General features: G+C 36.4%; 1 long non-coding RNA gene across 1 annotated transcript; it reads left to right on the forward strand.

Annotated features, from left to right (window-relative positions):
• The first annotated feature begins 5,465 nt into the window (after positions 1–5,465).
• LOC122147581 lies at positions 5,466–9,277 on the forward strand. The gene is made up of 3 exons (XR_006161679.1): positions 5,466–5,675; positions 7,340–7,416; positions 8,959–9,277. It is a non-coding gene; the product is annotated as an uncharacterized LOC122147581 (long non-coding RNA).
• Positions 9,278–9,536: the final 259 nt, after the last annotated feature.

The following is a 9,536-nucleotide window of genomic DNA, read 5'->3' on the forward strand; positions in this document are numbered from 1 at the left end:
AAAGCATAATGGAGCTGAAGTAGCCATGTGATAACAAACCAATTGATGCAAACGCGATTCAGTGTCCTTCTATGTGAAATGTCAGTTTATGGATACCAGTTTATGCTGTTTGATTGTGAACTTGAAGGTCTAGTTGTAGTTATAAGCTGTAGTAGCCTCAGCTTGCCCGTTTAGATCTTGCGCTGCATGGTTGCCAGGTTTTCACGACAAAACCTGCCCAATTGGTACTCAAAACTAGCCTAAACTAACCAAATCGCATTTCGAAGGGTCCCCTGGTAAAAATCGCATTTTAGGGAATAAATATCACGTTCTTGTGGTCGCTTAAACCTGCAGACATGAAAATCAACCCGCAGAAACAGTGTTAAAGTAGCCAAATTCCGCGGGGAAACCGCTGACTTGGCAACACTGCTCGCCTGCGCAGTGGAAATGCAGTTAATAATGAATGAATTCTGAATAGCGTATAATAATGAACAAATCAAACAAACATAAACGGGCAAAGGCGGGGCCCCCTCCAAGGTGGGGCCCATGGGCTGCAGCTCACTCAAGCCCAATGGTAAGTCCGGCCCAGCTGACACACACAGAGTGCTTGCTGAATGACAGAAAGCTGATGCCGGTTTCACTGCACATGCTTTTATAGCTTTCTGGTCTCTACGTCACCCGCCTGTGATGTCTCGCCCATTTAATTGTCTTATTACACACTTAATTCAGAGCGTGGTCACGCTGTAAACAGCTTAACAGTACTGGTTCTACAGCTGACTGTAAGAGAATCTCCAATCTCTCAAGGAGTGGATGTATGTTTAGATCAGAAGAGGGTGGCAAATATACATATATTTATCCTGCACACTCATGCGTTCGGTCATTAATTTTTAAGCACCCCTCACCGGTACTTCATTTGGAACAATCAAGACATTTTATATAAGAGAAAAACTTTGTTTTTTAATAACTGGTTTGAGAAAAAATTGTTTGGTTGTTTCCCAGTTAACTCGGAAGGTCTTATCTTAAGTTACGAAGAATTCTTATGTAAATGTAATTTTCCAGTAACTCCCAAAGAATTCTCCATTGTCATGGAGGCTATAAAAGCTGTTATGCTTTTAAGGGACTCATTAGATCATCCAGCACTTTATCTTTATCTTTAGACCCATTTGAAATCCCAGTAGGAAAACTATGTTTTTTGTCATATCCTTCATCACGTAACTATAAGATTAGATCGCTTTTTCAAAAGGAGCTTGTAACAACTCCATATGTGGTGTCTTACTGGAGGAATGTGGTTGATCATATTGACTGGTAAAAAGTATGGACTCTGTCTTCGGAATACATAATAACTAACAAGGTTAGAGAAATCTCATTCAAATTGTTACACGGATTTTAACCAGCTAAAGTGTTTTTGAAAAGGTTTAAATCAGACATAGATACAAGCTGTTCTTTTTGTGGTGACCCTAATGAAACTGATATACATATCGTTTGGGATTGTCCTCATACACAGCTATTTTGGATTGAATTCTCTAATGTTATCCATTGCAGTGTGCTACAGGGTTTCTCTCTGCTTTTTAAGGATGTACTGTTTGGCTTCTTTAATATATAAAAAATACAAAATTAATGAATATTTTATTATTAACCTATTATTACTTCTTGCAAAATTTCATATTCACCACAGTAAATTCACTCATCAAAATCCTTTATATACTGTTTTTTAAAAAAGAAGTTCAACAGTATATCCAAACTATTTAATCTTCCAAAAATCTTAAGGCTGTTAAAACAGTTAATTTATTTAATCTTTTTAATTTATTTTGTTAAAGCTTTCATTTAGTATTATTTATTTTTATGTTTCCATACGTTTGCTTTGCATGTAATGCCACTTCTTTGTATGCAATATTGACATGCTCTGTACTTTTATCTTTGCTACCTTGGCATTAATAAAATAAGAAAAAAAAAAATCTCTTTCCGGCTCAGACTGCATTGGTAATGCTTATGGGTCTGTCACGTGATAAAGGAACGACTCAAACCCGAAAGACTCATGAGATGAACTAATCAATTCTCTTTCTGGCTCAGACTGCATTGGTAATGCTTATGGATCTGTCACGTGATAAAGGAACGACACGAAAACCCGAAAGACGAAATGAACGAATCGTTCAAGAACGACCCATCACTACTTTATAGCAGTACAGTAAGTTAGATTCAATGAAGCTTTACTGGCCTAAACATTTAGATATGCCATAAGGCTTGTCTGTCTCTGTGTTACACTTACGATTGATCTTTATATCACAATAAAAACAATTTTTATTTTGGATTGCAGATGATGACACATGGTATAATGAACTGAAAACAAACTTCTGTTTTAACTCTGTGGTGTGATTTTCATGAGATTTAACAGGCAGCAGGAAATCTGAAAAATAAGAGTAGACAAAAATAGAGTAAAGACAAACAGACAAAACTCTGGTCATATTTGGTTCGACCATGGGCTATAACTTGAAATAAAGTCTAAAATGGAATGCTATCGTACTGTAGCTGCATGAGCACAGGTTTAGAAAAGTGTTTAGTCATAAAAATAACAGGTTTAGACATAGAAGAGTCAATAAAACTTTCTCAGCATTGCAGTCAGAGCAGTCCTTTGGACTCAGACGAGAAGTTTTAGGCCTTGAGGTTACATTTAGGTAAATTCTTTTTCATTCTAATGGTTCCCCTTTTTGAGGAAGTGTAGTCAGATATCTTATGATGTTCTCAAGTGATGACATATACACAAACATAAAAATGCTGACAAAGCAAATGTGACAAATCTGTGACAACATGTGATTTGTTACATTGATTGTATGTATTGTAGCAAACAATAGTACATTGCACCTAAATGTTTGTTTAATAGGAAATGGATTTATGCGGGCACAAACAGCCATGCTTTAAATATGTAAGCTTTACTGGAAATTATAAGACACCAAAAATAAATAAATAAATACATACACACACACATACATACATGCATACACACATACATAAATAGTTTATTTTCTGAATAGAATAAAAGGGTCAATGACATGGCACACATTTTTGTCCATATTTATTAAAAATGCAAAACATAAATACAGTGATTGAATGCATCTATTATGAGTATATTTTTAATTTCTGGATTAAAATTTATTTTGCCAGTTTTGGGGGAGATAAAGTCAAATATAACTGTCCTATATCTTTGCCATGACCTTTTATTATGCTTTCTTAAAAATATTTGAACAAAACTGCTTTACTGCAGAAACACACAGATAATATCGGACAGTTTTAACTTCTTATGACAAGGCAAGGTTATTTCAAAGTGGAAATTGTCATGTATTGTGACTTCCCAAAAATGAAATATAATTTATGAATTATATATATATATATATACAGTATTACAGTATATAAAATGTAACCTTGAAACATACATTATTTTAAAAACCTTTGATTTTTTGAAAAAATAGTAATAATGATAAACTATGTACACTTACATGTATTCAAGGGGCAAGGAAAATATATTGACATTTAATGGTTACACCACATGACATTTCTCCAAAAATATTGATCGGTAGACTTCTCTAAATTCACTTTTCATTAAATTTACACTTAAAAGAAAAATTTTATAAAACCATTTGAAACCAACAAGATTTGAAACCAATACAAATAAATACATACATAAATAAATAAATAAATAAATAAATAAATAAATAAATAAATTTCTAAGAATTTAGCACGTGACAGATGGTCACACTTAAGAGGAAATCTTTTGATGGTCTTGTGATAGCAATTGTGAAGGTGCAATTAGAATCTTATTCTAAAGTCTGTTGCATCACTCAACTGAAGGGGAAGCACAGAAATAGTATATCTGTGCCAATCACACATTTAACTTCGGCTTTGTTTTGTTTATTTGTTTATTTATTTATTTAAGGTTCTAAAATAACAGAAAAAACAAAAACAAATCATAAAGTCAAAAGTCATGATCCATTGTGCTGAATCACAAGGGACGTGCTTGTATTTGGGTGTGGATCAGTGCATTTCTTAATCTACTACTTAATACATCACTTGCCCATTCAGACAATCTTGGTTTGTGGCATTTTTGCTCAAATCTCATGCTTTAATGTGGAATGTACGTTTGAGGAGTCAGAGAGTGATGCATAAACCAATATTTCAGGGCTTATCCATGCTCTCAGTATTCATTCACTTGTTCCTCTCAAAATCAGTTAAATTGTAAAAGGGTTAAAGGGGGTTGTACAGCAGCACACCAATTCCCAGAACCAGCTTCAATTTATACACACAAAAACATACAAACAGTTGGCAGGTTACTGGGAATGTAAGTCAGATTTGCACATGTATTTGTCTAGTTAAAGATGCCTGTTCTGTGTGCTATATCACAACAACAACAAAAAATGAAAACTTATGTAATAATGTAATAATATAAAAAAAATGTATTCTGTGAAGTATCCCAGCATATCTTGTATATACCATGGTACTGTAGAATATGATAATCATTCAGTACTAGGGTATTACTACCTGATGCCATCACATTGCTGTTGTGCTTTTTACAAGGGATGTTTTCCTCTATACTTTTATTTTAAAGACTTTTAGTGTTTATATAAACACTATGACTATATTCACAAAATCGCTATGTTTTGAGTGTAGTAATGGTTAAAGGCGGTTCTAAGGCTTTTAACTCTCCTGTTATCCTATGTTATGTTTGTGCCTCAAAAGCAGTTAGGAGGTAAGTGTATTAAAATAGACTTTAATTTCTGCTGTGAGAAAAAGTAGAGAGATTGTGTGAGAACAGAGGGGTGATATCGCAGCTGAGGGATGCAGGGAAATTTGGCAGGACTGAGTGATCTGTGCTGTGCTGAGAAATTTGGATGTTTGCAGGCTGTATAGAGATTTCACAATAAGGCAGAAAGGATTGAATGTAGTGGCCACCAAATGTATTTGGACATAAGTTCAAGTCACACAGTACTATAAAATGTAATTTATTCTTGTGATGGCAAAGCTGAATTTTTAGTCTTCAGTGTCACATGATCCTTTAGAAATCATTCTGATTTGCTGCTCAAGAAACATTTCTTAGTATTATCAATGTTGTAGACCAGGGGTTTCAAACTCAGTTCCTGGAGGGCCGCAGCCCTGCAGAATTTAGTTACAACCCTGGTCAAACACACAAACCATGTAGTTTTCAAATAAGCCTGAAGGACTTGATAAGGCCCTTGATAAGGATAAGGTGCGTTTAATTGGGGTTAAATCTAAACTCTGCAGTGCTCTGGCCCTTCAGGAACTGAGTTTGAGACCCCTGTTGTAGACAGTTGTGCTGCTTAATATTTATGTGGAAAACATAGTTAATGTAAAAGTCTTTATTGTCACTTTTGTCCAATTTAATGCATTTTGCCGAATAAAAGTGTTAATGTCTTGATTAAAGACTTAAAAAAAAGATATGTTATGTGTGGCTAAAGTGTCAAATATTTCTGGGGCCACGTTATCTCTCAGCTCATAAATCTTAATGTGTAATAGCTCAATCCATATGTTTCCATAAGTTTTGAGACAGAAGGGCAGAGAAAACATCAAGTAGGCTCTGTCACCTAACTCTGTTTATTTAACCACTCTCATGTCCACACTGCATTATGATTTACTTTACAGATCAGTTTACACTGCAGCAATGTTGTTAATAGCCTTTTCCAGTCCTGGTAAATAGAGTTTTTATCTTTATTTTACCCATAGTAAATCGATATACAGGTGCATCTCAATAAATTAGAATGTCGTGGAAAAGTTCATTTATTTCAGTAATTCAACTCAAATTGTGAAACTTGTGTATTAAATAAATTCAGTGCACACAGACTGAAGTAGTTTAACTCAAAAAACCTTTTAATTGTGATGATTTTGACTCACATATAACAAAAACCCACCAATTCACCAATTGGTGACATGCCAATCAGCTAATCAACTCAAAACACCTGCAAAGGTTTCCTGAGCCTTCAAAATGGTCTCTCAGTTTGGTTCACTAGACTACACAATCATGGGGAAGACTGCTGATCTTGACAGTTGTCCAGAAGGCAATCATTGACACCCTTCACAAGGAGGGTAAGCCACAAACATTCATTGCCAAAGAGGCTGGCTGTTCACAGAGTGCTGTATCCAAGCATATTAACAGAATGTTGAGTGGAAGGAAAAAGTGTGGAAGAAAAAGATGCACAACCAACCGAGAGAACCGCAGTCTTAGGAGGATTGTCAGGCAAAATCAATACAAGAATTTGAGTGAACTTCACAAGGAATGGACTGAGGCTGGGGTCAAGGCATCAAGAGCCACCACACACAGACGTGTCAAGGAATTTGGCTACAGTTGTCGTATTCCTCTTGTTAAGCCACTCCTGAACCACAGACAACGTCAGAGGCATCTTACATGGTCTAAGGAGAAGAAGAACTGGACTGTTGCCCAGTGGTCCAAAGTCCTCTTTTCAGATGAGAGCAAGTTTTGTATTTTATTTGGAAACCAAGGTCCTAGAGTCTGCAGAAAGGGTGGAGAAGCTCATAGCCCAAGTTGCTTGAAGTCCAGTGTTAAGTTTCCAAAGTCTGTGATGATTTGGGGTGCAATGTCATCTGCTAGTGTTGGTCCATTGTGTTTTTTGAAAACCAAAGTCACTGTACCCGTTTACCAAGAAATTCTGGAGCACTTCATGCTTCCTTCTGCTGACCAGCTTTTTGAAGATGCTGATTTCATTTTCCAACAGGATTTGGCACCTGCCCACACTGCCAAAAGCACCAAAAGTTGATAAAATGACCATGGTGTTGGTGTGCTTGACTGGCCAGCATACTCACCAGACCTGAACCCCATAGACAATCTATGGGGTACTGTCAAGAGGAAAATGAGAAACAAAAGGCCAAAAAATGCAGATGAGCTGAAGGCCACTGTCAAAGAAACCTGGGTTTCCATACCACCTCAGAAGTGCCACAAACTGATCACCTCCATGCCACGCTGAATTGAGGCAGTAATTAAAGCAAAAGGAGCCCCTACCAAGTATTGAGTACATGTACAGTAAATAAACACTTTCCAGAAGGCCAACAATTCACTTTTTTTTTTTTTTTTTTTTTTTAATTGGTCTTATGAAGTATTCTTATTTGTTGAGAAGTGAATTGGTGGGTTTTTGTTAAATGTAAGCCAAAATCATCACAATTAAAAGAACCAAAGACTTAAACTACTTCAGTCTGTGTGCACTGAATTTACTTAATACACGAGTTTCACAATTTAAGTTGAATTACTGAAATAAATGAACTTTTCCATGACATTCTAATTTATTGATATGCACCTGTATTTCAGTTTATTTATAGTCATAACCGATTTTCACTCCTGCAGTGAACTCCGTCCTCCTCTTCCCTGCTCTGTCCTTCATTGCTGTGGGAGGAATTCTGTTCTTGGTGACCAACATACAGGTACTAAATATTTCATCATGGAGTGAGGCTTCTGTTTCATTGTGAAAGCGAAACTACTTTGTTTGACCTTCCAAAAGAGGATGATATCCGATTCGTCATGCCTAGATCTGATCCGTGCTGGTCACTGAGGAAATACACCAACTTTGTGCTGTGGATTGCTGGATCGGCTTTCACCGTGGATGAAGCAGAGTCCAGCCCGGGGTCGTCACATGTGGTTGCCGCCAGCCCACCGGCCGTTCCTCACTCAAGCCTACCGTGTGTGACGCTGTGTGTTTCATTGTGAAAGCGAAACTACTTTGTTTTGCCTTCCAAAAGAGGACACAACTAGAAATCAGTGGTTAAGTTGTTTTTACAACACCCCTACCAAAATATTCAGATTTGTGCAGCGCATTTTATGGAGGACTGTTTCCTGAACCTGCAGAGTAACCTACAATGGGTCTGTGCTTAAAGGCTGTTCTATAGAGTGGGGCAGTTCCAACTTTGCAAGGACAGTCTGGCGCTTCTGACTCACAACCTGTAAGTACATTTTTTATATTAAAAAAATAATCCACCAATGATTAAAAAAAACGCAAGTTTTAAGCAGTGTAGAGTAGCGCTTGTTTGTTGTTTCTCCGATCACAAATGTAGACATGGTTTTATGTTTACGCAGCGCGATATGCAACGCAACAACTGAAAACACAGTATAAGTTATTATAATCAGTAATTATTTCCCCACTGGATGCAACAAATGCCTCGTTTGTAATGGGTTTTATTGGTTTTGTCTCCTCGTGCCAGGAGATGACATCACAGTATGGTAAGAGGCGTAACATTTCCGTCACACGCTTGAGGTATTCAGCCAATCACAACGCACTGGATAGCTGGCCAATCAGTGTACAACTCACTTTTCAGAACGATGAGCCTTGTAATAATCAATGCATTTCAAAAAGGCGGGGCATAGAGGAGCAACAAAAATGTACATCATGTGGAAAATAATGTGTTTTTTTAACCTTAAATTGCATAAACACATTGCATTACACCATATACACAACATAATGTTCTTTTTAGCAATGTCATATGATCCCTTTAAAAAGTAATCCATTACAATATTGTGTTACTTCATAAAAAAGTAACTTATTGCGTTACTTTGTTATTTATGGAAAGTAATTCATTATGTTACTTTTAGTCACCTAGGCTCGGCTTGCTTATTTGTTTTTTTAATAACAAAAAAACTTGTTGCAAATTGAACTCACATTACTTGTCATGTTTTAGAAGACTCTAATATGCAAAGTACCTTATGATTAACTACCCTTTTCTTATGTGAAGTGATTATCAAGGCAAGCGGTGTTGCTGTTGTGTCCAATATAGACCAACGTCTTTGCAAAGCATATGTGCACACAGCACATAAATCTCTTTTGTTTTGAAAGAGCAAGAAATACTCCTTTTTCTTGTTTTCGATTAAATGAACCTTTAACATAAACTATAAAACCTAATATAATGTCCTCGGATGTGTTATAGGATGTGTTTCGTGTATGATCAAGGAGAAATCTAATCTGCTGTCTTTAGGTGGGGAATCTCTTTGGCACTCACCTCTCCACTATAATCACTCTGTATAATGGAGCCTTTTACTCTTCCTCTGCAGTTTTCCTCATCATCAAGGTAAGAGGCAAATAAAACACTTACATTAGACAATGATGGAAAGATAAGATAGCTGGTGAGATCTTGAATCATGATCGTCACATCTATATCTTTTAGCTGCTGTATGAGAATGGAGTCTCTCTGCGAAGGTCTTTCCTTTTTTTGCCTGCTGCTGTGTCATTCCTCTGTTCCGGACATTTATGCTGATGTCTCGTACACATATCCCATACCCGCTTCCAGGGAACTACACCTATGGGTAAATGATACATTCAACATCTCTTCCTTCAGAAACATGCTGATATGTTAAAATCTAGTGCCTTCTCTGGGAGAACATCAGCTACATACAGTATGAAACACCTGAGTCTTTAAAATCTTTGTATTAGTTCAATATTCAACAATATGAGAATGTCGCCTGCAGGAAAACATCAAACACCAGGATGAGCAGTCAGATTTTTGCTTCATATTATTTTATTATTTCATTTTATCTACTCATTTCTTCTGTGTTT

This window comes from Cyprinus carpio, chromosome A14 (assembly GCF_018340385.1).
Source record: "Cyprinus carpio isolate SPL01 chromosome A14, ASM1834038v1, whole genome shotgun sequence".
NCBI lineage: Eukaryota > Metazoa > Chordata > Actinopteri > Cypriniformes > Cyprinidae > Cyprinus > Cyprinus carpio.